This window comes from Podarcis bocagei (genome assembly GCF_964188305.1).
Source record: "Podarcis bocagei genome assembly, chromosome: 9".
NCBI classification, from domain to species: Eukaryota; Metazoa; Chordata; class Lepidosauria; order Squamata; family Lacertidae; genus Podarcis; species Podarcis bocagei.
In genome coordinates, this window is record NC_138134.1 from 16038327 (window position 1) to 16062196 (window position 23870).

The following is a 23870-nucleotide window of genomic DNA, read 5'->3' on the forward strand; positions in this document are numbered from 1 at the left end:
ACCTAATGACCCTCCTAAGTGGTACTCAGAATATCACTCAAGTAATCACTCAAGATATCCCTCAAGTAATTAATGAACAAAAGAAGAAAAGACACATTAACCTGGGAACTTCCTCTCTGCCCAGAACGTTGGAGGCTATACACCACACCCCCTCAACAGTATTTATAGGAACTCAAACACTGAGATCCTGCTCTGTTCTAGTAACAAGAAGCCGAAAGCACCAGCCTGAAGATGACGAGTGAGACCTCGTCGAAACGTCGCCTAGACACCCCAACTCTTACACGGGAAGACACCCGAAGACACCAAAACCTGCATTCCTGTACCCGTGAAAATCTACGAAAGCATATATATATATATATATATATATATATATGGTAAAGTGTTATTTCTTAAACAATATATCACTATTCAGATACAATGCTTAATCAAAAGACAGATTGCAAAAATAGGCGACTTCAGCTCTTTGTAGTGGTTCTAAGATGCTTAAAGAAAACATACCCAGCAATTGCTGACCAGATGATTAGCTGCTATTTTATTTGTCTTTTCCAAAACTTTAGCAACAAATAAGTGGATAATGACCACCGTTAACTTTTCAGCAATGACAATTAAAAAAAGAAAACACTTTACTTTGGAGACTATATTATTGATTTGTAGAAGCAAATTTATATCCCTGCATATTGGTCAGGATGGCTAGCAGCAGTGTAAATCTACAAGCTAAATCAAATCAACAAGTTAATAAAATGAAGCAATGCCATTTAATATAGCAGGGGGGTTGGGGGGGGAGATTCTGCTTATACTTTGATTATTATGTATTTGTGTTTTTATATCGTAACTTTGTCTTGTGAACTGGCCTGAGACCTGTGGGTATAGGGTGGTATTATTATTATTATTATTATTATTAGGTCAGATCTAGTAGAACAGTGGATGTGGGGTTCCATTAAATGCAATGGGTCTAATTAGAGTAGAATTTACAAAATGCTCCTTTTAAAATAATAGTCTACTCCCAACCCCGAAACAAACAAGTTAATTGGTGTATAGGCAGAACAAAATTAAAGAGCCCTGGCAGCATTTGAGGGAAGCAAGTTTTGATAGTAACATACTTGTTCCCAGAAGAGCAGTGGCGTAGCGTGGGGGGTGCAGGGGGGCCGGCCACACCGGGCGCAACATCTGGGGGTTAGGGGGCGCACATCCACAGGTTAGGGGGCGCAAATTACTTGCCTTGCCCCAGGTGCTGACAACCCACGCTACGCCACTGCGGAAGAGTAACTTGCTCCAACTGAGTAGTCATGCTAGAAGCAGCATCTATTGGCCCCTAATGTTGCCTAAATGTAAAGGGACCCCTGACCATTAGGTCCAGTCGCAGATGACTCTGGGGTTGTGGCGCTCATCTCGCTTTACTGGCCGAGGGAGCCGGCATACAGCTTCCAGGTCATGTGGCCAGCATGACTAAGCCACTTCTGGCGCACCACAGCAGTGCATGGAAACGCCGTTTACCTTCCCGCCAGAGCGGTACCTATTTATCTACTTGCACTTTGACGTGCTTTTGAACTGCTAGGTTGGCAGGAGCAGGGACCGAGCAACGGGAGCTCACCCCGTCGCAGGGATTCGAACCGCCGACCTTCTGATCAGTAAGCCCTAGGCTCAGTGGTTTAGACCACAGCACTACCTGCGTCCCTTAATAGGGTCAGTACAGGATTACTTTTGCTGTACTGACCTCCCCACTGATACTGCCTTTCATCTATCTCCATTGCCGTCACAGTAATAATGCAGAGAAGGAAGTTGCCATAATGGTGCAGAAAGCAAGACAGCTGGTCCCATTGCCAAAGTCTCAGATGGGGGGCAGGGCAACGCTGAGGTTGTATCCAATGCTGCAGCTCAACAAAGTTCAATGTGCTCACTGGAACTTCCTCACCTGTCCCTTACAGCCCCCTCCCATCTAATGTACCCTCAAAATTAGCTCCAGAAGGTTGGAGAACCCTCCGGAGAGTATTCTGGGAGCATGCAAGTGGGCACAGAGAGAGGAAATGGAAGTCCTGTTGTGTGAGTAGAACTCCACTCATGCCACATGGGAAACAGCCCACAGTTTTGGACCCAGTTTTCTTAAACTGAAGTCTAGCTCTCTATCCTCTGGACCATTACAGTGGTACCTTGGTTCTCAAACACCTTGGTACTCAAACAACTTGGAACTCAAACACTGCAAACCCAGAAGTAAGTGTTCTGGTTTACAAATTTTCCGGAAGCCAAACATGCTCCATTTTGAGTGTTATGCTTCCCATTTGAGTGCCATACTTCCGTTTTGAGTGTTAGGCTGAGGCCTGTCTGTTTTTGCTATTTATTTTGCATTTTTGTTTTTGCGCCTCTTTTTTGTTTGTTTTTTTTATGACTGTGTGGGACCCAGTTCAGCTACTGATTGATTGATTGTGTGACTGCAGTACACTGTTTATTGCTTTCATTTTATGGATCAAGGATCTCGTTAGATAGTAACATTCACGTTAAATTGCTGTTTTAGGGGTTGTTTTTAAGAGTCTGGAATGGATCGATCCATTTTGTCTTACTTTCTATGGGAAAGCATGCCTTGGTTTTGGAACGCTTTGGTTTTGGAAAGGACTTCCCAAACAGATTAAACCTGAAAACCAAGGTACCACTGTGCAAAGAAATCGGGCCCAGCATATTCTGGCATGAGTGTCACAGTACCTAGTTGAGTTAGACAACAGTAGAATTATAATACTACCCCCCGCTTTAAATAAGAGTTAGCATTCATATTTAGTTGTGTGAGATGTACTGAGATTGAAAATTTTAATGGAAACTGACAGAAGGTCACCTTGCTTTGCTGGAGAGCTTTGCTGCAAAGTGAAGTTTTCAACTTGATTATTCATCTCTGAATGCTGAAGCATGCAAAAAAAAGTAGCTGTGCACTTAAGGAATAGCAGGAAACTGTATTCCCTCTCCTGGAAGATGTGGAGGGGGCAGGGAGCAGAGGAAAAAGAGAGAATGTAGCTAGCCTGAGGACATGAGACTATATGGAGGCTTGAAAATATATAATCTGATTAGGGATGCAATTACATTTAAAGAAATGAATTGATGAAATCTCAAAAGCTCTACATTTTCAGTCAGGTTGGGTTTCTTTTCCTTCTCTCCCCCCCCCGCCACCCCATCCCAGATATGTTGGTACCTTAGAGCCACAGAGGAGGGGGGGAGGACTGTTCTTGCTCAAAACTATCCACACCAAAGCATCCTTGTCATTTTCCATTCATATCTGTAGAAAGCAAATGTACTTTCGCATGGCAGATTTGCACCTGCAGCCAAAAAGACAGCTTTGATGTGGTTTTTATTTATTTCGTGACACTTGCTGTTGTGTCTGATAACCTGCAGTCTGGGGACAGAAGTGCAAGGCCTCAGCACTCCAATATGACCTGAGCATTTTCAACAGCAGCGACGATAGAGCTCTTTCCTCAGCCCTAGAAACAGCTCGTGCGATCGCCTGGCAAATACTGTGGCCTGGCCTGGGGATCTCTGATCAGCTCTGAATGGGGAGCTGCTATTTTTCATTTCGCCTTGCCAACAAAGGTCCGTACAGTTAAAGCCATGGTTTTCCCAGTAGTGATGTATGGAAGTGAGAGCTGGACCATAAAGAAGGCTGATCGCCGAAGAATTGATGCTTTTGAATTATAGTGCTGGAGGAGACTCTTGAGAGTCCCATGGACTGCAAGAAGATCAAATGTATCCATTCTGAAGGAAATCAGCCCTGAGCGCTCACTGGAAGGACAGATTGTGAAGCTGAGGCTCCAATACTTTGGCCACCTCATGAGAAGAGAAGACTCCCTGGAAAAGACCTTGATGTTGGGAAAGATGGAGGGCACAAGGAAAAGGGGACGACAGAGGACAAAATGGTTGGACAGTGTTCTTGAAGCTACAAACATGAGTCTGACCAAACTGCGGGAGGCAGTGGAAGACAGGAGTGCCTGGCGTGCTCTGGTCCATGGGGTCACGAAGAGTCGGACACGACTAAATGACTAAACAACAAGAACAGCATTTTTCATTTCCCACAGTGTCCCCAATGTAGCTTTGCTCTGAGGCATTGTGGGAAATGGTCATGGGATCTCAGTGTGTGGCACTGATAAGAATACCTGCAGTTGCTGCCTCATAAGCCCACGAGGGGGGGGGGGTGGGCGTGGACTTCCAGAGGACATTTTGTCGCCAAAAGTCTTCCGTATCCTGGAGCAGGCTCTGAATTACGAAATGCTTCAAACTCAACCATAATTGAGAGGTATTGTTTTTGAAATGTTGGCTACTGCTTTCTGGTGTGACCTGGAAACCATATGACTGTAGACTGGCTCCAACCTATCAAACACCCCAATATTATGCATAGCAAGATTTGAGAATTCTCCAGACAGAAAAAGGCAGTATGCAACTAGAGATTAATGAACCTGTCTGTTCTGCTCATTTTCTATTTTTCCCAGTCTTAAATTCAGTTCTACACATTTCTGCTGCAATTTGCAGTATTATTATTATTTTTTTAAAAAATCCTCCTGTAAATTTCCAGGCATGTTTTTCCTAACATACACATTTTTGTATCCAGCTTTGACAAATATGCACATTTTTCAAGCAAGTTCCCCCAACACAAGGCATTGTGTATATTATTTTCATTAATGCAATTTTATGTTCATTTCCCCCAATACATACATTTCCAAACACTTTGGTTGGTTGGCGAACTGCACTTCAGAATTTGGAGATGTGGAAATTTAGAAGTTCAACTGCAAGATGGTTTAAGAGTTGCAAATTAGGTAGCTTCTCATTAATGGAAATCACTTTTCTTACCCATCTCTATGTGCACTGCCAGATTCTGCTATTGGTGGGAGCTGTGGAACCTCTGGATTGGCCAGGCCTGGTATAAATATGTAGAACCAAACCTTCTGTGCTTTCCTGGTCCACAGAACATCCTGCTCAATTCCAGCCCAAGAAGTTGACCCTATAGTCTCTGGGTTGGAGGACACAGCCTCCTAATGGACTGAATTTAAGTATGCCTACTAAGCACCCAGATTTCACTGTTTATATAATCCCATGCCATTCAGAGCTTAGAGGAGCATTTGGCCAGCAGTCTTGATGCCTGGCTTCATACAGACCTAAATTATTTGCTTCCACCAAAAGGGCAACTGTGACTTCACCATAAAAAAAAATCAATTTAAGCACTCAGAACACCAGTGTGAACAGTACACATTTGCTTATGAAAAATTCATTCCTGAGGATATATTAACCTGGTTTACACCAAAATTGCTTAGGAATCATTTCCTGTGTTTTATTTACTAGGAAGCAATGGTGTTTTTCATCACTAACAAAATAGCAAAAGCCCCTTTTAAAAAGGAAGGAAGAAAAAAGGGGGTGGGAGCTTTGTTGTGCTGTCAGCAGAATGTTCAGTCCATTTACACCTTTCCTGACAATACAGAAAGTTTCATGACAAGGAATAATCATTCCTGTACATTTGTTATCTCTTTTTTTTCCACTGTGAAAAAAAAAATGTAGAAAGGACCTGGCTAAGTCAGAACAGAGACCTATGTAGCCTGGTTTCTTAACAGAGGCCTGGTTTCTTATAGTCGCCAACCAAAATCTTCTGGGAAGTCCACAAGCCCCAGCCACTGGTATACAAAGGGAGGCTAATGAAGGTACAGTGGTACCTTGGGTTACATACACTTCAGGTTACAGACGCTTCAGGTTACAGACTCCACTAACCCAGAAATATTACCTCGGGTTAAGAACGTTGCTTCAGGATGAGAACAGAAATCGTGCTCCAGTGGCACGGCAGCAGCGGGAGGTCCCATTAGCTAAAGTGGTGCTTCAGGTTAAAAACAGTTTCAGGTTAAGAACAGACCTCCAGAACAAATTAAGTTCTTAACCTGAGGTACCACTGTAGTAGCAAGTATCTTCAGCCTTTTCAGACCAGGACTGGCTTATATACCATAAATCAAAACAAGTCAGATACCCCCTGAAGTCTTACAATCCAGAAAAATGGCACACATAAAAAAGAGAGCAAGGGAGGGAAGAGAGAAAAAGTCCACTCGCTTGCCAATTCTTAATTAGTAGTTCTTATAATGGTTGCTATCAACCTAGCAGTTCAAAGCACATCAAAGTGCAAGTAGATAGATAGGTACCGCTACGGTGGGAAGGTAAACAGTGTTTCCGTGCACTGCTCTGGTTTCGCCACATGATCCGGAAAAACTGTCTGTGGACAAACGTCAGCTCCCTCAGCCAGTAAAACGAGATGAGCGCCGCAACCCTAGAGTCGTTCGTGACTGGACTTAACTGCCAGGGGTCCTTTACCTTTATAATGGCCAGCTGGCATAGAAACAGCAGGAGTCTGGAAGTGCCTGGTGGAGCCTACTTCTTATCCTTCCCACAGAGGCAACCTGATGGAATAGATACTGCCAGATGACAGCTGAGGGAGAGGAAGACTGGTGGTGCTGGTTTTTCAGCAGAGTGGATGGAATAAGCCCTGCTTTCCACCTCTCCCACCATACTGGTAAAACCATGATCCCTCCCCATGATCCCTCCTTCTCCCATGAGCCAATGTTTTCCTTTTTTAAAATGAGGACTTTAAACCCCTTTTGTTCTAACCTTACCATTGTTTGTGCTTGCTCTTGTTTTGTACACAATTGTATGGTTCCGTGTTCTGATCTGCTTGACAATGCTTTTTGTTGGCTTTGCTATTGTAAGCAGCCTTTGAAAGTTTCATTGTTCAAAGTTAGAAATGCCTTATACCTTTAACGAAACTGTCTTAGCCTTTGCCAATTTCAGTTCACAGAATTTGCTCAAGAGGCTCTGACATGTTTATACAAATCTCTAGTCCAAATGCTAAGGTGAAAAGGCACACATGCAGTTCTCATTTTTCATAAGTGTCAGATGAAATACATGAAATGTTCAGATTTCATTCCATCAGAATGAAAGCACCAGGGAATATGTATTAAGAGGGGGTGAAGTAGGTGAACTCTTCAAAAATTATATGTCTTGGGCATGATTACTTATGCCCTAGCATGACCGAGATAGACTCTCTTTGCTTTTGCTCTGAGTTTTGGTCACTTCTATTATTCCTTGGGGCATAAACAGGCATGACCATAAATATAATCTGTAGATTTTACTGGGCATTTTACAAATTATTTTCTGATATGTATATGAACGAACATTTTCTTTTCCTAACTCCTCTCGATCTGCTGGGGAATTTCACTCCTTACCCTTGTGAATTTTCAGGGGGGGGGGTGCCTCTCCAATATCACCATCAGTGAACATTGTTTAATATCATTTTATTTGTTTTAACACAGTTGAAGTTAGCTCCCTCTCCCCCCACCCTTGATGTTTCCTTTGCATAAACCCACGTGGCTTGGTGTCACAATGCAGGAGTTGACCATCTACCATGAAAGGAGCAGTCCAAGGACAGCCAGGATAGACACTGGGTGGAGAAACTAACCCCCCAAAAAGCCAACTGGAGACTCTGACAGGAAGGAAGCCCTAGGGAACAGTGCTACCTACACCTGCACTTTCTCTGGTGATAGCCCTCCAATCTTCTTCGGAAACGGATGACTCTTCTTCAGAAGTCTCAGCAGTGCAGAAGCAAACTCTTTTGTGATTGCACCATCTTGAGTGGCAGCAAGAAGGATCCAAACTCCAAAACCTACAGAAGAGACTTATGCCCTCTTAAGCCCCAAATGCTTTGACAATGGAGACAGATCCGGAAGTACATAACCCTCAGTTGGTGGCAGGTCATTGCTGGGACAACATCCAAGCTCTTAAGTGCCTATAGCCAAACATGAATGATCTGTATAGTGAACAGACAGTGATCTCACTCTCCTAACTGGGTCTCTGTGTTATAGCTCTGTGTTATAGGTGTTATAGCTTCATCTATAACACCTGCATAACCCAACAAGGAGCAGATGGGCCCAATCCATTTTGGTCCTCCAACTACTTACCATAAAAGGGGGGAATTGTCAACAGTGTCCGTTTGGGCATTATTTTTGTTAACTAAAGCATGACATGGTGTAATATGTCATGCGTTGTTGTTCATCTAAGGATGTATTTATCTATTTTAAGATGCACTGGGGAACAAAATTTTTATTGCATTGACACCTGCAGTTGTTCTAACATAATTTTGATATGCTGATTTCATATCTGAAGTTGGTTTTGTTCTGTAAGCTCCAGTTGTTTTTGCAATTCATGTTTTTCACTTTTCACCATAATCTTTGTTTTTCACAATGCAAGAATTCAATATTTTATTAAACACATAGCCAAAGTAGTACAATATGAGTATAAATGTAAGTGACATATAGCATTGAACATGACATGTATAGCATTGAAAATGACATGTATATCTATGTACAGTTGGAGGTATGGAAAAAAAATGTATTCCCTTGAGATACAGAGTATACTGGGGATTTTTCAACATTTTTGTCTACTTGAAGAAGCCATGGTCTGATATGAAAATATAAATATTTAGGTTACAAAACTATAAAAATAAAGAAAAAATAAGCTTGCAAAACAATAATTACCATGTGATTAGGGTAGATCAACGTGTCAGTGTCCACTTATCCCCTGTGTAAATATGACATATCGTCAAAAGTTGGAAATTGAAAAATATAGCATGTACTTGAAAATCGATTTCAGATTTGAAATCAGCAGTGAAAGAACATATAAGAACAGTTGAAAAATCTCATGTAACAGAAAATGGGGGAAAAAAATTGTTCCCCAGTGTTATGCCCTGATATGTAAACCACAGAATTCAAAGAGGGTGTACTTTCTTTTTTCCATGACTGCATTTATGTATGTATGTATGTGTATGGTGGATTGTGGGCAGCAAACAAATAAGAGGTAATATGCAGTATTATGGCAGTGCGGTATAATGGTTTTAATGTGACACTATCACCTGACGCGGGTGGGACGCGGGTGGCGCTGTGGGTTAAACCACAGAGCCTAGGACTTGCCGATCAGAAGGTCGGCGGTTCAAATCCCTGTGACGGGGTGAGCTCCTGTTGTTCACTCCCAGCTCCTGCCAACCTAGCAGTTTGCAAGCACGTCAAGGTGCAAGTAGATAAATAGGTACCGCTCTGGTGGGAAGGTAAACGGCGTTTCCGTGCGCTGCTCTGGTTCACCAGAAGCGGCTTTGTCATGCTGGCCACATGACCCGGAAGCTGTACGCCGGCTCCCTTGGCCAATAAAGCGAGATGAGCGCCGCAACCCCAGAGTCGGTCACGACTGGACCTAAGGGTCAGGGGTCCCTGTACCTTTACATTTACCTTTATCACCTGAAAGACTGGGGTTCGAATCCCCCATCCATGGGTGAGCATGGGTCAGGCACTGTCACTCAGCTGAATCTACCTCACAGTCTTGTTGTGAGGGTAAGATGAGGAAGGAGGAACATTGTACAGCACACTGAGCTCCTTGAGGGGAAAGGTGTGATATAAAATATTTTTTTAAAAAAAAAATTAACTGGTGTTCAAATACTTTTACAAATAGACCAAGGCCCCTAAACATCTTATTAAAGGTTTTGAATCTGAGAGATTCCCAGAAGGCGACCACACATAGGAGTAGCCACAATTAATAACTTGGCCATTCCCTATAATATGCCTAATGAGACCATTAACAATTTGGAAGTGTGTATCAGGTGACAGAGAGCAGGTTTCTCAAATGATGTTTTCCAAGTCCCTGGGGTGTCAGTCATGTGCGCCAGACACTGGAACGAGTGGACCTTTCGCAGCTGCAACACCTGTGCAAGATAATAGCATAAGATGCCATGTGAGAAACAGCCTTTCAGCTGCCAAAGACAATCTAGGCTGAGATATTAATTATTCCTTGGGGAGCCGGGTACAGTAAACCGCAGATTGTAAAAGCTTACATGAATATGTCAACAAGGGTTTCCACAGTTAAAGCAAACAGAGGCAACTGAGCCTGAATAAGCAATTAGGAAATGAAAGTACAAAGAGCCACTTCATGATGGAGAGAGCATCGCCAGTCGTGACCTTTGGTTACTTTTTAAATTAATAAAAACTGCAGCATAATTGATAGACTGGGACAGGTTCACATATACCCTCATGGCACTTGATTTCCTTGCATACTCAATTTGCAGTATACTTGACAGCTGAATGCGTGAACTGCTTTCCTCGAGAAGCTGGTGTTTGAGATTTTGTGTAGAGGTGTGAACCTTGTCTCTGTGGTTTTTGATCTCTCAAGGCCCATCTTCCCTTGATATAGCCATTGAGCAATGGACAGTCCAGGCAGGCAGATAACTCTGAAGCTTCACTGAGTTCCTGGTGAGTTACAATATGTGTCAAGTGGTCTGCCTTTGGCTTAGTTGTGTAGACCTGTCCTGTTGATGTCGATTGAGTTAACTTTCAAGTATGCTCAGGATTGCAGCTATATGTTTAGCTTCCAGTTTATTATTTAGTTATAATTTGTATATGAAAGGTACATTTCCACCCACAATGGTCCAGTGATCACCACCTCCTTCTCTGGACACTGAGGTCAGGCTCCGAGGGCCGTCTGGTAGTTCCCTCACTGCGGGAAGTGAGGTTACAGGGAACCAGGCAGAGGGCCTTCTCGGTGGTGGCACCCTCCCTGTAGAACACCCTCCCATCAGATGTCAAGGAAATAAACAACTATCTGACTTTTAGAAGACATCTGAAGGCAGCCCTGTTTAGGGAAGTTTTTAATGTTTGATGTTTTATTGTGTTTTAATATTTCTGTGGGGAAATCCAGCCAGATGGGCAGGGTAAAAATAAATTTAATTAATTAATTATGGACTGGGCATGCCTTCTTATTGTGGCCATCCCTCCAGAACTGTAACAACTGTCCATGCTTTCAGATGTTTCCATTTCCAGAACTTAGCTATCCATTTTCAGTGGCGTAATTATGGTGTCTGCTGCGGATGAGCAGAAGAGGCTTATGAATTCTGATAGTAAATTCTGCATAAGTGTTTCTGGATAGCAACTACTGTTTCATTCAGTTCTTCATCAACCAATTAGTTCAACAAACACTCGTAAGTAGAAAGATGTGTAATTTCTTCATTAAGCAATCCTTTTTTGAGTAGATATAATATACATGAGAATGAAAAATGCTCTGGAACAGTGCTCATGCGAAACAGTAGTCGCTATCCAGAAACACTGTTCAGCAGAGTTCAGAGTTGGACATCAGAATTGGACATTTGCCGATTATACAAAACTTTACAAGCTTGATCTCCACCGGGTAAAGTCTGGCACCATGACTTATTCAAGGACTTTCAGAGACTTCAGTTTGATAGTTTTGATGTTTTGCATTATTCCATAGACTTTTCTATACTGTAATTGTTTCTGGCCATCATGTTGCTTTCGATACAGTGGTACCTCAGGTTACATATGCTTCAGGTTACACACTCCACTAAGCCAGAAATAGTGCTTCAGGTTAAGAACTTTGCTTCAGGATGAGAACAGAAATCGTGCTCCGGCGGCATGGCGGCAGCAGGAGGCCCCATTAGCTAAAGTGGTGCTTCAGGTTAAGAACAGTTTCAGGTTAAGAACGGACCTCCAGAACGAATTAAGAAGAGTTTGGATTTGGATTTGATATCCCACTTTATCACTACCCAAAGGAGTCTCAAAGCGGCTAACATTCTCCTTTCCCTTCCTCCCCCACAACAAACACTCTGTGAGGTAAGTGGGGCTGAGAGACTTCAAAGAAGTGTGAGTAGCCAAGGTCACCCAGCAGTTGCATGTGGAGGAGTGGAGATGCGAACCCAGTTCCCCAGATTATGAGTCCACCGCTTTTAACCACTACACCACACTGGTACCACTGTATTGCTGAGTCATATTTTGCAACACAAGGGTTTGTTTGTTTGTTTACTCATTGTTGTACCATAGCCTCCTTCCTTGGACAGTTTATAGTGGCTGCGGGAGAGCGGGTGAGGAGGAGAAGAGGCTGCTGAAGTCCAGCCCCAGGTGACACCCCAGCTCTGAGGGGGCAGGCAGAGGGCAGGGTCATCCTGGGCAGGAAGAAAGGATGAGTGGAGTGGAGCACAAGGAGACTTGATATTTCTTTTGAAAAAAATGTTCTGTGAATCCATGTCTAATCTTTCCCCTTTCTAAAATTTAGATACTGATGTGTCTTTTTTCTTTTTGTAAATCTACCAAAAAATAAAATAAAATCAGGATTGAGGAGTTTTCTCAGGATGGCGGAGGGTGTGTGTGCTATGTCCCATTGGTACTGTGGCGGTGGAAATGCTCTGCGTGGGACAAAAATGGGGGTTGGTTGTTGTTTTTAATATTAATCTTTATTGGTTTAAAATCAGCACATACACATAAAGAACTTTTTTTTTTTTGGTGGGGGCAGAAGAAAACAAAAATAAAACAGACAGGATCAGTTGGGGGGGGGGAGAAATGCCTTTATTTTTATCTGAGCAATGTTGGAGGGTATAAGTTTGTTGAATAAGAACAACCATATACTTTGAGCAAGTTACATGGAAATATTATTAGAGTGTTTATGTATGGAACATTTGTTTCTTTACATATTTTCTATGAAAAAACCCAGCAATTGTTGTATTTTATATCATTGGGACATTTTTTGGGGCATGCATTCTGCATCACATTTTCATAGTCTATGTGATTGTCAACTCCACTTGAATATTCAGCTGGGCTAGTGCGGTGAGTCGCTCTGCTCACATTCAAGAACGCAAATATATTTTTAGTCTCCTTAGTACTAAGAAAGACCTTATAGTCAAAAATATATAATTGGTGGCTGCTGTGCAGAGAAATATTCTGAGTGCTGTGTCCACACATGAAAAGATTCATTGCAGATTCTTGTCTCTCATTATTGAGCACGTATCTTCAAAATGCTTTTAGGTGCTTCTGCAGTACTTAATAAATAACTTCTGAAGTGGGTGCATTCGTTAATGAACGAGTCTGTCAGGTCATCTTGACACCAAGATTGCAAATCTTTTGCACGTGTCTGTGCTTCTAATGGCTCCATTTCTGGCATTTTTAATAGGAACTCAAACTCAAACCTTCATCTCTCCAGTTCTGAAAGGAGCTTACTGATTATCACAGTATATGTGTTAATTCTGAAGCTTTCACATGCATCAAAGTCTGTTTCACCTTTGTATGATTCATCACTCTGAAGTTTCCCTTTCTTCTGCTTTTTATTAGACATATCATCATTGTTGCTCAAACCTAACTTTTCCATAGCTGCCTTTTTGAAAAATTCAAACATACCATGAGTATCCTTCACAATGTCAATGTATTAAACAGTTCCACCACAGTACCAGTATCAATGTCAATAGACCCACATTTGTGCTATTATTGCTTTCTCCAAATACTCCAGTTTATTTAACAATCCTTTAGCAAGTTACAAATTTCTCTGTGGTGTCATCTCTCACAGTAATCAGTGCGGTACAATCTTGTAACATGCTTCATCATGAAGTGACCAACAAGTGCCAGGAAGGTTTATTTTTTTGAGAAACTTTGCTGGATATTATCAGGTTGTTTGACATCAGTGGGCCAGGGTCATCTCCCAACAGCACAAACTCTCCATATTATTCATCCCCTCCCCAACCTCAAGCTTGCCGCTCTTATCCTATTTCTCCTACCCATCTGACAAGCCCTGCCAAAAGGTCTTCATGGGGTTCAAGGAAGGCAACGTCCTACCAACCTAAGTTTACCCCCTGCGAGCCTCCACCTACCTGTCTTTGTACTTTCTTCAAGTTTAGGGTGTAACACTGGCTGTCCTGCTCCTTTGCCTCCTTATTCTCAGTGTTGCCTTTGTAGAACATATCAGGGAAGAGGAAGGGGGTAAAACTTAAATCATTTGGCTCTGCTGACCATTAGTTCTAGCACCACCTACTGTTTTTTTTAAATGATATTTATTAAAGTTTCAGAAAAGATTAAAAAAATACGAAAAAAGGAAAAAAGAAAATACAAAATACAGAAAAATAAAAACAATTAAAAACAAACCAATCTTTCCATGTCTTGTCTTTCATTTACTTGTTTCCCTGACCTCCTCACACCTCCCTTTTTTGTATTCCAGTTCAGTTAGTTAATTCAGCAAATCCTTTCCCTCTTTGTTTTTATCTTAATCCTTTATCTTAATATATTATAACTTTAGATTCTCACCTGTTAACAATCCATTTTTACATACTCCTTTGTAACATTGCTGCTAAAACCACTTAACTTCATTCCGACATCATTCTAACATTCATTAATTTTGCAGTATTTCTGTAAATAGTCTTTAAATTTCTTCCAATCTTCTTCCACCGACTCTTCTCCCTGGTCTCGGACTCTGCCAGTCATTTCCGCCAGTTCTATATAGTCCATCACCTTCATCTGCCATTCTTCCAGGGTGGGTAGATCTTGTGTCTTCCAATACTTTGCAATAAGTATTCTTGCTGCTGTTGTAGCATACATAAAGAAAGTTCTATCCTTCTTTAACACCAATTGGCCAACCATGCCCAGGAGAAAGGCCTCTGGTTTATTCAGAAAGGTATATTTAAATACCTTTTTCATTTCATTATAGATCATCTCCCAGAAAGCCTTAATCCTTGGGCACGTCCACCAAAGGTGAAAGAATGTACCTTCAGTTTCTTTGCATTTCCAACATTTATTATCGGGCAAATGATAAATTTTTGCAAGCTTGACTGGTGTCATGTACCACCTGTATATCATTTTCATAATATTTTCTCTTAAGGCATTACATGCCGTAAACTTCATACCTGTGGTCCATAACTGTTCCCAGTCAGCCATCATTATGTTATGTCCAACATCTTGTGCCCATTTAATCATAGCAGATTTCACCGTTTCATCCTGAGTATTCCATTTCAACAGCAAGTTATACATCTTTGACAAAATCTTGGTTTTGGGATCTAACAGTTCTGTTTCCAATTTTGATTTTTCCACCTGGAAGCCAATTTTCTTGTCCAAATTATATGCCTCCATTATCTGGTAATAATGAAGCCAATCTCGCACTTTATTTTTTAATTTTTTAAAACTCTGCAATTTCAATTTGTCTCCCTCTTGTTCCAAAATTTCCCAGTATTTCGGCCATTTGGCCTCCATATTGAGCTTTTTCTGAGCCTTCGCTTCCATTGGTGACAACCACCTTGGGGTTTTATTTTCAAGTAGGTCTTTATATCTTATCCAGACATTAAACAGTGCTTTCCTGACAATATGATTCTTAAATGCTTTATGTGCTCTGACCTTATCGTACCACAAATATGCATGCCATCCAAATACATTATTAAAGCCTTCTAAATCCAAAATGTCTGTGTTTTCAAGAAGCAGCCATTCTTTCAACCAACAAAAAGCTGCTGATTCATAATAAAGTTTAAGGTCTGGCAGGGCAAATCCACCTCTTTCCTTTGCATCCGTTAGTATTTTAAATTTTATTCTAGGCTTCTTGCCCTGCCAGACAAATCTAGAAATATCTCTCTGCCACTTTTTGAAGCAATCAATTTTATCCAAAATTTGCAATGTTTGAAACAGAAACAACATTCTAGGCAATGCATTCATTTTTATCGCAGCAATACGGCCTAGCAGTGAAAGCTTCAAATTTGACCAGATTTCTAAATCTTTTTTCACTTCAGTCCAGCATTTTTCATAATTGTCTTTAAATAGATTCCCATTTTTAGCTGTCATGTTAATCCCCAGGTATTTCACTTTCTTAACCACTGTTAAACCTGTCTCATTCTGAAACCTCTCTCTCTCAATCGCTGTTAAATTTTTCTCTAAGACCTTTGTTTTTAACTTATTCAGTTTAAATCCTGCAACCTGACCAAATTCTTGAATCAGTTCCAAAACTCTTTTGGTACTAGATTCTGGCTCCTGTAATGTCAATACTAAGTCATCTGCAAAAGCTCTCAATTTGTACTGTTTAGCTCCGACTTGTATACCTTTAACCAATTGGTCCCTTCTAATCATATTCAGCAGGACTTCCAGGACCGATATAAAAAGCAATGGGGAGATTGGGCAACCTTGTCGTGTCCCTTTTTCTATCTTAAATTCCTCCGTCACCACGTTATTAACAATTAATTTAGCCTTTTGTTCTGAATAAATTGCACTTATACTGTTTCCAAAGCTTTGACTTACCCCCATCCCCTGTAGATTCTTCTTCATAAAACTCCAAGAAATATTGTCAAAAGCTTTCTCCACGTCCACAAATATCAAAACTGCCTTGGTATTAATATTCACTTGTAATTTTTCTAAAATATTGATTATGTTTCTCATATTATCAGACAAGTGTCTACCCGGGAGAAAGCCTGCTTGATCTTTATGAATCTCTTCCACTAACACTTTTTTTAGTCTTTTAGCCAAAATGTCTGCAAAGATTTTATAATCCACATTAAGCAATGATATGGGGCGGTAGTTCTTAAGCTGCGTCTTTTCAGTCTCTGTTTTCGGTATAAGTGTGATATACGCTTCCTTCCACGACTCTGGTGCCCCTTTCCCATCCATTATTTCATTACTGACTTCCTTTAAAGGTTGTACTAACCATTCTCTTAAGGATCTGTAATATCTAGAAGTCAGTCCATCTGGTCCTGGAGATTTACCTAATTGCATATTCTGAATGGCACCTTCTACCTCCTGTTCAGTTATTTTATAGTTCAGCATTAATTTATTTTCTTGAGAGATTTTTTGCAATCCATTTATTTTCAAAAATCGGTCTATATCAATTTCTTTCTGTGGCCCTTGTGTATATAGTTGTTTAAAATACCTCTGGAAACAGTTTCTAATCTCGACTGGGTTCTGTATGTTCTTTCCTTCCACTTCTAAATTTATAATAGTGTTTAATTTTTGTCTTTTTTTCATTTGCCAGGCCAACAATTTCCCACATTTGTTAGCCGACTCAAATGTCTTTTGTCTCATTTGTTTAATTTTCCATTCTATCTCCTGATTCATCATTTTCATGCATTGTACTTGATATAACTTTATTTCTCTCAAGATCTCTTGCAACTTTGGTTTTGCTCTCAATTTCTTTTCACTTTCCTTTATTTTCTCCAATATTTTATCCTTCTTCTCATTTTGAATTCTCTTCTTTATTGCATTCTGTTGTATCAAGAACCCTCTCATAACAGCTTTGCTTGCGTCCCAGATTACTCTTTTTTCAACATTAGTGTTCATATTTATCTCGAAATAGTCTCTCAAGGTTTTTTGGGCCTTCTTAGTCACTTCTTCGTCTCTAAATAAGGTGTCATTCATCCTCCATCTGAAAGAGCCAGTTGGTGTTAGTTTCATCTCCATCTTCACAGCATTATGGTCGGAGCAGGTTTTTGGACAAATTTCCACTTTTCTTGTCTTTGGTGCCATTCCTCTAGTTACCCATATTTGGTCAATTCTTGTCCATGTCATTTTGGCTTCAGAGAAGAAGGTTCCCTCTCTAGCCAAGGGATTCTTTGTTCTCCAGATAGCAACTAAATCCAAGTTGTCTGTCATCTCAAAAAAGGTTTTCGGTAGTCTACCATCCTTAGTGACTACCTGTCTTTGTGCCTTATCCATATTTGTAGATACCACTCCGTTCATATCTCCCATCAAAATCACATTATAGTCCAAATAGTCCATCAAGGTCTCATGCAACGTTTTAAAGAATTCAGCTTTCCCCTCATTTGGGGCATAAACTCCTACTATTAAAAATTTCTCTCCTTGTATTTGAATTTCAATTGCCACAAATCTTCCTTGGTTGTCTTTAAAGATAGCACCACCTACTGTTGGCCTCCATGCCTTCCAACCTACCACTTCCAATGAGCACCTAACAGCAGGAGCATAGAATATCTTCCAGCAGCCGTAGAATCTGTGTAGGTATCTGGTGAATGTGATGACGGCACCACACTAGTTATGGGGCAAGCCCTGTAACCCTCAACATACCTTCTTTCAGTGCACGTATACTTGAAGGAGCATCTCCACCCCCATCATTCAGCCTGGACACAGGGTCATCTGGCTGTTCTCTCACTGCAAGAAGTGAGGTTACAGGGAATCAGGCAAAGGGCCTTCTGGGCGGCAGCACCCACCCTGTGGAACGCCCTCCCATCAGGAGATAAAGAATTATCAAGGAGATAAAGAATTACACAACTTTTAGAAAACACCTGAAGGTAATGGACTAATGTCTAGTGAAGGACAACAATCAGACATTAAACAAGAGAAGATGCGGCTACAGGAGGAAATGATTGACATATGTTTGCAACAAGAGCGGGAAACCCGATGTTAAGAAATTGTATTAAATTTAAGTAATTTGGTTTGATTTGTAATAATTTGGAAAATTAAGAAACATGTTTTTTTTTAAAAAAAAAAAGGATATATATATATATATATATATATATATGCTTTCGTAGATTTTCACGGGTACAGGAATGTAGGTTTTGGTGTCTTCGGGTGTCTTCCCGTGTAAGAGTTGGGGTGTCTAGGCGACGTTTCGACGAGGTCTCACTCGTCATCTTCAGGCTGGTGCTTTCGGCTTCTTGTTACTAGAACAGAGCAGGATCTCAGTGTTTGAGTTCCTATAAATACTGTTATATATATATATATATATATGCAGGTTTTGGTGTCTTCGGGTATCTTCCCGTGTAAGAGTTGGGGTGTCTAGGCGACGTTTCGACGAGGTCTCACTCGTCATCTTCAGGCTGGTGCTTTCGGCTTCTTGTTACTAGAACAGAGCTCTGTTCTAGTAACAAGAAGCCGAAAGCACCAGCCTGAAGATGACGAGTGAGACCTCGTCGAAACGTCGCCTAGACACCCCAACTCTTACACGGGAAGATACCCGAAGACACCAAAACCTGCATTCCTGTACCCGTGAAAATCTACGAAAGCAAATATATATATATATATATATATATATATATATATATATATATATATATATATATATATATATATAATATCTGAAGGCAGCCCTTTAAAGGGAAGTTTTTTAATGTTTGATTTTTTATTATGCTTTAATATTTGAGGGAAGCCAATCAGAGTGGCTGGGGGAGCCCAGTCAGATGGGTGGGGGGGGGGGTAAAATAAAATAAAATAAAATAAAGGAAAGCACAGTGCAGAAGAGCTGGAATTCAATTTGAGTTCTGCTTCTCATCTGAATTATGCAGTGAAGGATGTGGACAGAAAATGGATATTGGATATGGATATGAACAGAAATTCTGAATGTAAATGCAGAGTTTCCTGAGGGGCTGAGTGGGTGACAGGAGCAGCCTGAAGCTCTGGCACAGAGAGCCTTTAGGTCTCTTCAGGCTTTGCAAGTCTATGAAAACACAATAGCCTCTGCTTTTCTTTTGCTCAGTTTTTTCTTCTTCCAAAGAAACCCACACCATATTGTCTTAACTGTCAAGCCCATAGCTTGAAGCAACAGGGAATAGCCAGAACTCAGAGACAATCAAACTGTGCCAGCAATTCAAGAGCCAGAAGTGTCAGTTGGGAGTCTGTGCATTTGCAAGGTGTGTGTTTTCGGGGTGGAAGGGAGGAAGGAATTATTAACCTTCAGGAGAAAGGGGAAATGAAAGGTTTTGTGCTGGAAAAGAGCAGATGAACTAGGAACAAATGTGAAGCACAAAATGTTGACCTAACACGACAAATAAATATTGCATTAGAGGAAATGCCGAAATGGGCAAAAGAATAAGAAGAGCATTAGGGAATGCAAGCACCCACCCACACTGTGTGAGAATTTGCCACGGAAGGAACCTAAAACTGGGGATGAGGGAGAAATTTGAATCAGTTCACAGTAGAAGGCAAACCTTCCTAAGCTGAAACAACGCATAAACTAAATGCAGCCATGCATCAAAACTGTGCTGAGATAAGATGGCGCCCGGCACACTTCCCCTGTGCCGATGGACACCTGTGCCGATAGAAAAAACTTGAGCTCTCTTTGCAGCTCTTAGCAGAGTTCCGTAGCGGCAGAAAGTGTTGCCTTGTGTGTGGATAATAAATCAGACTTTACGCAGGCTTCTTGCTAATCTCTAACAGCCTTTAATGAGAAGAAAAACATCATAAATCAGACCCGGCGAAAGAGCAGGCATCCTTCTCACCTCTCAGCCAAAAACGAAAGTAACCCACACACAAAGAAAGATTCCCGTATGTGAACATAACCACGCCTCAGAATGTGAGACGTCACACAGAACTGTTTAACCCTGTAAGTTCTGATTCTGCTCACAAACTGGCACTTTTCCAGCCAAGCAGTGCATGCAAAAATGCATGTGCTGTGCTAAAGGGTGCATAAAAATGCAAAAATCGCAATAAAAATTGAGTTGTATTGGGCAAAATTGCACACAGATGTGTACTGGTAGAAATTCATACTGCATGCTGCTGAATTTTCATGAGGACTTTACAGACACACACACACACACACACACACACAGAGAGAGAGAGAGAGAGAGAGAGAGAGAGAGAATGGACAACTGAGAAACGGAAATGGGCCGATTTGCCCACACTCCATCTCCATTTTTTATATAATAAATTGGTATCTATGACTCAGTCATCTCTCTTTAAGTGCCGGCTGGGTTTCCCCACCCACTCTGGTTGGCTTACAGTGCGATAAAAATTGTAAAACCTAGACATTAATCATTTCCTGATACAGGGTTTCCTTCTAATGTCTTCTAAAAGTCAGATAGTTGTTTATTTTCTTTACATTTGATGGGAGGGCATTCCACAGGGTGGGCACTATTACTGAGAAGGCCCTCTGTCTGGATCCTGTAACCTCACTTCTTACAGTCAGGGAACTACCAGAAGGCCCTCGGAGCTGGACCTCAGTGTCCAGGCTGAACGATGGGGGTGGAGACGCTCCTTCGGGTATACTGGGCCGAGGCTGTTTAGGGCTTTAAAGGTCTGCACCAACACTTTGAATTGTGCTTGGAAACGTAGTGGGAGCCAATGTAGGTCTTTCAGGACTGGCATTATATGGTCTTGGTGGCCACTCCCAGGGATTCCCCTTGTTTTATTATTCGGGTAGCAGAAAGGAAACGAGTGTTTTGCAGTTAATTGAAGAGGAATTGATCTGTGGGAGCCAGATGAGTAATGGATGGAAGGAGGGGATAAATAAATTGGAGGAAAATTGATTTAAAGATAATTTGGGTGGGCAATAAATGTGAGTAAATTAGTTGAAGAAGAATTGATCTGGAGATGATTTAGGTATGGAATTAAGAGGTTTGGCATATATATATTTTGCAACAGCATTTTCTTGTAAGAGCATTTTTTGCAGCAGCGGGGGTTTGTGGGTGAGTATGTGTGTTTCAAATGAATGATTTGATTGCCCTCAGGTTCAGACCCCACCTCTCACTTGTGTTCAGTTTGTGGCCTTCAGCAACTCATTTGTCTCCGTTTGGTCCAGTCCTGTGTTTGCAACTGTAGTCAGCCAAATGACTTTGGGATGTTTGCAATGCTTTCTCTGAAATAAAATTAAAAAGTGGGGGAGAAGACCCAGATAACTACCGACCTGTCAGCTTGACACTGAAACCAAGAAAGGTCCTGGAACAAATAATTAAATGGTTGATCTGTAAACATTTAGAACAGGATGCTATAATAGTCGGGCCATTGGTCTGACCCAACAGGTTAGTCTCATGTTCTTAAGTACAGTTTTTGAAGGTATCAACAAATGCTGCTGAGGTGCTGTTGAATGTATACTTTTTGTTGTTGTTGATGTTGTTGTTGTTGTTGTTGTTGTTGTTGTTGTTGTTGTTATTATTATTATTATTATTATTATTATTATTATTATTGCAAATCAAGATTCAGAGGAAAATTTCTGAGCCCCAGGATAATGAAGAGAAGCTGGCCATTGCATACATCTGTGTGAGGCCAAGGATGATCTGTTCACAGTATAACCTCTTACACATTGTTAGGCTTGAAGAGTCCTCTCCTCCCTTCGGTAACTTCAAAGACAAGAATTAACGAGCAGTTTATATTTATAGTCCTTTTTCTTCAGTCATTTGTTTGCAACCAAAAACCCACAGCCCTCCACAAGGAGAGCAGTTGCCAGTCTAAATCCTGCCCCTTCCGTTCCCTGCAACATCCTGGGTACCAATGGGAAGTTCCTTCTCCTCTCTGCATTCTTTGTTCTCTAATATGGACAGACCTCCTAGTCCTTGGGGAAGGGGGGGTCTTCCACATTCTCTCATGATGTCTCTGCTGGTTGTTCCCTCCCTCCGGGTTCTCTTTCCATTATCTCGTAGCTAGACAACTTCTGTCTAATCTGCTCTATTTCTGTGTCTCTTCCTGCTTCTGAAAGCGCTGGAGACAATGCAGTCAAATCTTCCCTCTCAAGTTCCTCATCAGAGAGAAGCTGCTCTGCATGAAAATGCATTCCCCAATCCTCAGATCCAGACCATTCCCTGACACATATGTGTGCTGGAACAGGGGCATGTCCGTGTGACCCTGTTATTGCATGTATAGGCTTTCCCCCAACAAAAAAGGGTAAAGGTAAAGGACCCCTGACAGTTAAGTCCAGTTGCAGATGACTCTGGGGTTGTGGCGCTCATCTTGCTTTACAGACCGAGGGAGCCGGCGTTTGTCCACAGACTGTTTTTTCGGTTCATGTGGCCAGCATGACTAAGCTGCTTCTGGCGCAATGGAACACCAAAACTAGAGCAGCACACGGAAACGCCGTTTGCCTTCCCGCCGGAGTGGTACCTATTTACCTACTTGCACTTTTTGGCGTGGTTTCAAACTACTAGGTGGGCAGGAGCTGGGACTGAGCAACGGGAGCTCACCCCATCACGGGGATTCGAGCCACCGACCTTCTGAGCGGCAAGCCCAAGAGGCTCAGTGGTTTGGACCACAGCACCACCCATGTCCCTATTCCCCCAACAAACATATATTTAAAAACATATGCTCTGAGAGGACCATCATCTGTCAAATTGAAACCATGGTCAGGTAGGTGATTTGAGAACAAGCACAATCAGAAGGGTGTTTGGTCAAATGAGAGCCCTGCTGAGATCCATGGCACTTGCTCCCAGGCAACTCTGGATAGTGTTGCTGCCTGAGACTATTTGATAATTAGAGCATGCATGCCTGTGCTCCAGCAGCAAAGGGGTAGGTGATTGTCAGGTCTCTTGCTGAGGTAATTATAACCACTAAGGGAACATTCCTTCTCAAATTAATGTTCACCATTGGGGCTGATGGGTGGTGCCCACTCCACTCGACATTTTATGCCTAGTTACCTTTCCCACCCATCTACCCCCTCCCCCTCTTTCATTCTCGGAAGATGCAATCATGAATTAAGAACCACTGCTGCTCCAATAATTAGGATCTGTGGCGCTTCAGGATTACTGCCATTAAAGGAGTACCATGGCATGACTAGTGTCATTGCCAGCTGTGAATTATGGATACATGACTTTCAAAGACAGCTGCTCTGCTGCTGCTAAGATGGCCTTACTTTAGCAAAACAAAAACGGGAGTGATTCCTTTTTATGTTGAATGCTTTCAAATGGATGGTATATCTTATGCAAAAAAATAAAATAAAATAGAGGTTCTTCACCCTGGCAAGAAACACAATGTATCAGAAGTTTGTCTCTCTCTCTCTCACACACACACACATACATACACACGCACACAATTCAGAGAAATACAAGATTGTTTCCACTCCCTTTCATCTATCTGCAGGCTCCATGGTCTTAAAGCCTCTGCCTGGTTCCCTGCATCTTCACTTCTTGCAGTGAGGGAACTGCCAGAAGGCCCTCGGAGCTGGACCTCAGTGTCCGAGCTGAACGATGGGGGTGGAGACGCTCCTTCAGGTGTACAGGGCCAAGGCTGTTTAGGGCTTTAAAGGTCAGTGCCAGCACTTTGAATTGTGCTTGGAGCCAGTGTAGATCCTTTAGGACCGGTGTTATATGGTCCTGGTCATTTTCTCCCAGTCACCAGTCTAGCTGCCGCATTCTGGATTAGTTGCAGTTTCCTAGTCTACTT